This window comes from Zea mays, chromosome 2, assembly GCF_902167145.1.
Source record: "Zea mays cultivar B73 chromosome 2, Zm-B73-REFERENCE-NAM-5.0, whole genome shotgun sequence".
NCBI classification, from domain to species: domain Eukaryota; kingdom Viridiplantae; phylum Streptophyta; class Magnoliopsida; order Poales; family Poaceae; genus Zea; species Zea mays.
In genome coordinates this window covers 17768744-17774297 of record NC_050097.1, presented here as the reverse complement: position 1 = coordinate 17774297, position 5554 = coordinate 17768744, and positions in this window count along the sequence as shown.

Here is a 5554-nt window from a genome sequence, read left to right as displayed (position 1 = left end):
CAGTAACACCCTCGGCATCGACGACACCTTCAGCAAGGTCCGACCTAGCCTCGGACGGCGACGCGGTCCAAGGATCCCCACTCTGGAGGACGAAGTCATCGTCACGCCCGGACAATCGCTGCCAGGGACTTCTCCGGGAATCCGGCCCGAGCAGGCGGCTCGGCCGGTTACCCCTGGGGCCTCGGCCAACCATCTTCCAAGGGCGCCAGCCCGACCCGAGGCCTCGGCTGATCGACTCCGGTGTCGGTCCCGCTAACGGACAACCCGGCTAGGCTCCGGCCAACCAGGTTTCATTTTCGAGCCAACTCCGCCTTTGTTCATGCTGATATCGCTACCCCTGGCCTCGGCTCGTCGAAGAGCGGCCAAGGGGTCCCTTTAACTAAGCTAGAGGAGCCTCAGACAACAAGGCCGACCGAGCCGAGGGACTCCTACGCCTCCGGGATACGGATACCTCACTCGTCACCTTGACACGGGGCGACTCATGCTTGGTGAAGCGGTTCAGATAATCAACAGGCGAGTCTTAGTGCTCGAAAATGAGGAAAAAACATGGCTCCGTGCCAAAATTACATACATGTTCAGGCCCCGAAAGCCGTAATGAACAAAAAACACTGGCGTTCAAAGTGCCATTACAAACGGAACTCCGGTTCCCCCTCCGCAGGTACGAACAACCCCACTCGATAGGGGTAGGCCTGCGGAGCAACAGAAGACCGACGAATGGCGCGCCGTCACCCGCTCCAGCAGCGGCGACGACGATGACGACTTCTGCTCCGAGGGGCCGAACAGCGGCAGCACTGACCTCAGGGCGGATGCTGCTGCCAGGAGGCCCCCGCCCATGCCCAAACTCGTGAGGCAAGGACGGGCAGAAGGCCGTAGAGTTGGAGGTCGGTCCGTGGCCGGCCTTGGCTATCTCGCCGGCGGAAGAACCTCTTCCAGCTGCCGTGGCAGACGCCGGCGCCGCGAGCGGCTCCGAAGCCACTCGCGTCCGAGAGCCAGGCACGGTGCAGCTGCCGGCGCCACGGACGACGACCGCCCTTCCCTCCGATCACTGAGTGAAGGAGCAGGCCGCTGCCCACGCAGGGGCCGACCCCAACTCGGCACACTCCCCTCCCCAGCCCTGGTGATGAAAATCCTTGAGGCTGAGGGAGGGGCAGAGGCCGCAGCCCGGCTTGCTTTCCCCCACCATCAAGCTGGAGGTCACCATCTTGGGCGACCGCCAGCGGAGGGGTGCAGCCGGGCTGCATGATGAAAATCCTTGAAGCCGAACGATGGCTGAAAGGTACCAACTCCCACGGAGTTGCGATCCTCCAACGATGAGGCGAAAAGACGGCGGGTATCCCCCATCCGGGGGCTTGGAAGGTGGAAAGACGCGATGCATAAGGGAGCGAGAAGACATGGTCGTCTTCCGAAAGGGGTCGCCCTCCTTTTAAAGGCAACTCTCCCTACTTGCGCCCCCAACCGTCACGGGCTGAGTCTTCTCCAACACACTCCAAGGCCCTCCCCTGCGGCGCGGGGGCTGGGTCCCGCATGTCATACAAGCCGGCTCAGAGCAGAAGAAGCCAAACCGCCGCGCACGGCGCACACGACCGCCCAGCGGTTACAAGAGACCCTCCACTTTTGCCCAGACCAACGGGCAAAAGAGGCGGGCAGCCATGCAGGCGGCATGCAACCGCGCCAAGTGGATGCGCTTCTCCGACTCCCGACACGCCAGCATGGAGGCCCAGGCCCACGCGTCACGCCACCGGCGCGCCGGATGCTGCATGCAGGCGACTGCACTGCCACTTGCGCCACGACCGCGCCTCCTTGAGTGCGGAACCAATACCGCGACTCGAGGCGACCCAGCGCACGACCCAGCAGCGCCAGCCTGACGCGGCGGTCAATGCGGCCAAAAGTGGGCCGGCAGTAATGACGGTGGCAGGCGGGCGGGAGCAGCGTTCACGCCGTCAGCCAAGCTCACGTCCCATCCAGGGGCAGCAAGAGAACCCCCTCTCACGGCGTGAAGACAACGCGCTCGTGATCCGTTCCTCGAACGGCTCGCGCACGCGCAGCGGCCGCCCCGCCAACCACTCGCCCCGTCGCATTAACTCCGCGGCGGGACAGGCGGCGCTTCTGGCAGGAAAAGCGGGCGAAGCTTCGCCTTCGCCAAAATGACCGCGCCAAAAGAGGTACGTCGCGTCGTTCGATTTCGTATCCTTTTCCTTTTTCCTTTTCCTCTATCTCTTGCAACAGGGACCGGGAAAGGGGGATACCCCGAAAAGGATCCTTCCCCGTGAAGGAACCAGGCTCCGAGCCTCCTTACTGATCAGAGGTTCGAAGGCTGGCCCCCCGAAGGGTTTCAACAGCCGCCTCAGATCGCGTGGGCCCTACACCCACTACTGGTCAGAGGTTCGAAGGCCGCCCCCCCGAAGGGTTCCACGGCCGCCTCAGGCTACTCGGGCTCCGCGCCCATTACTGATCAGGGGTTCGAAGGCTGGCCCCCGAAGGGTTCACAGTCGCCTCAGACGCCGAGCGAGGGATGACCAGGGGTACGTTCGATACATAACCAAGGCTCGGGCTGCGCTCCCGAGGTACCCTAGGACATTTCCGAGACCAGCGGGGGCGATCTTGTAACAGAATCCCATCAGAGGGAGGCATCGAGCCCTCGGACCCCGTCGCCAGGGGACCGGGTCCGGCAGATCACCCGCAGGTACTTTTGGGCGTGCCTCTGGGCCCCTAGCCGACCCCTAACGAACGGGGCACGGACGTCCACTCGGATTACCCGCTTGCAGCTCACCGGAGACACCATGTTCGGCGCCCATCGAGGGTAACATGGCGCTTTCCCCCCCTCCTCCTTGCGGAAAGGCGACGCAGGGGCGTATGCAAAAAAGCCGAGTCTGTCCCTGATCGCCCTCTCGCCCTGTGCAGAGGCTCGGGGGCTGCTCTCGCAAACCCGGCTCCGGTCGAACCGTTGACAGCGTCAACATACCAGCCCGAGAACTTGGGCCCCGACCGTACACCCGGGCTATGGTCAGTTCGCATGAGGGAACAACCATACCAGCCGAAGCATTACGCGAGGCATTAAGACCTCGAAGGAGTGAAACCACTCCTCTGAGGCCTCAGGGGCTACACCCGGCGGGTGCGCTCGCGCGCACCCACCGGAACAAAATGCAACCGAGAAAGGTTGGTCCCCTTGCAAAAAAGTGCGACGAAAGCCTCCAAGCGAGTGCTAACACTCCCTTCGAGGCTCGGGGGCTACTGTCGGGGACCATAATTAGGGGTACCCTCAAGACTCCTAATTCTCAGCTGGTAACCCCCATCAGCATAAAGCTGCTAAGGCCTGATGGGTGCGATTAAGTCAGGGATCAGTCCATTCGAGCGACTCGATCACGCCTCGCCCGAGCCTAGCCTCGGACAAGGGCAGCCGACCTCGGAGGATTTCCGTCTCGTCCGAGGCCCCCCCTCCGACGGCGAACATATCTCCGGCTCGCCCGAGGCCCTGCCTTCGTTAAGAAGCAACCCTGACTAAATCTCCGCACCGACCGACCAAGTCGCAGGAGCATTTAATGCAAAGAAGGACAGCGCCGCCTGCGCCACTCCGACTGCAGTGCCACTTGACAAAGTGAGACTGACAGGCAGTCAGGCCCTGCCAAAGGCACCATAGGAAGCTCCGCCCGACCCAGGGCTCGGACTCGAGCTAAGTCCCGGAAGACGGCGAACTCCGCTCCGCCCGACCCAGGGCTCGGACTCGGGCTAAGTCCCGGAAGACGGCAAACTCCGCTCCGCCCGACCCAGGGCTCGGACTCGGGCTAAGTCCCGGAAGACGACGAACTCCGCTTCGCCCGACCCCAGGGCTCAGACTCGGGCTCAGCCCCAGAAGACGACGAACTCCGCTTCGCCCAACCCCAGGGCTCGGACTCGGGCTAAGTCCCGGAAGACGACGAACTCCGCTTCGCCCGACCCCAGGGCTCGGACTCGGGCTCAGCCCCAGAAGACGACGAACTCCTCTTCGCCCGACCCCAGGGCTCGGACTCGGGCTCAGCCCCAGAAGACGACGAACTCCGCTTCGCCCGACCCCAGGGCTCGGACTCCGCCCTGGCCTCTGCCGAACGACCTCCGCCTCGCCCGACCCAGGGGCTCGGACTCGGCCTCGGCCATGGAAGACAGACTCGACCTCGGCTTCGGAGGAGCCTCCACGTCGCCCAACCTAGGGCGCAGGCCAGCCACGTCAACAGGAAGCGCCATCATCACCCTACCCCGGGCTGACTCGGGCCGCAGAGAACAAGACCGGTGTCCCATCTGGCTAGCTCCGCCAGATAGGCAATGATGGCGCCCCGCATGCTCTGTGACGACGGCGGCTCTCAGCTCTCTTACGGAAGCAGGAGGACGTCAGCAAGGACTCAACCGCTCCGACAGCTGTCCCTCCGCCAGGCTCCGTCGCTCCTCCGACGGCCACGACATCACACCAGCTGGGTGCCAAAATCTCTCCGGCTGCCACATCGGCATGTACTTAGGGCGCTAGCTCTCCCCCGCTAGACACGTAGCACTCTGCTACACCCCCATTGTACACCTGGATCCTCTCCTTACGCCTATAAAAGGAAGGACCAGGGCCCTCTTAGAGAGGGTTGGCCGCGCGGGGACGAGGACGAGACAGTCGCTCTCTTGGGGCCGCTCGCTTCCCTCTCCCGCGTGGACGCTTGTAACCCCCTACTGCAAGTGCACCCGACCTGGGCGCGGGACGAACACGAAGGCCGCGGGATTCCCACCTCTCTCACGCCGGTCTCCGGCCGCCTCGCTCCTTTCCCCCCTTCGCGCTCGCCCACGCGCTCGACCCATCTGGGCTGGGGCACGCGGCGACACTCACTCGTCGGCCCGAGGGACCCCCGGTCTCGAAACGCCGACAAATTCTAATATCATTTGACCACATAAACTTCAAATATAACAACAATATTATTTCGTGTCGGGCTGTGCTTTAGACTCCTATTTTTGAACCGTACTCGTGCTGGCCCGAAAAGACCAGCCCATATTCCCAGCACTACTCGCAACGATGTCATCTTGCGGACGTTTCGTTGTGAACTACCGGTAGAGGTCGCAAAATTTACTTGGTTTCATAGGATTTAGATTCTATTCTAAAATACTTTACGCTCTTACCTTTAAATATATACTTTTTTATCAATTTTTTTTTCTTTCAATACATGTCTTTGCCACTCTCGTTTTCCAAGGCGGAACGTGAATGTCTGCACGCAGGGGGGATATTCTGGCCGCAGGTTCGTTGGCGGACAGCGAAAGTGTAGCAGCAGTAGTTGCCAGTATGATCAGCTAGCTAGCAATGGCTACTGGCGCTGGAGTTAGCTGATTGCGGCATATCGTTCCTTGTTCTCTCTTCAGTTTAGGAGCAACGGTTGGCCCGGTTCGGGCGGGCGATTGTGATTTAGGCACCTGCCATTGGACTCCTGCGTCTACGTGATGCCGGGCTACGGCCTTGCGGGCATATCACGTACAACGAGTAGCGGTTAGAGAGGATACCGTACATTATACGAGCACAACAGCGGAACGGCGAGGTGAGCAGGCGTAGCAGCGA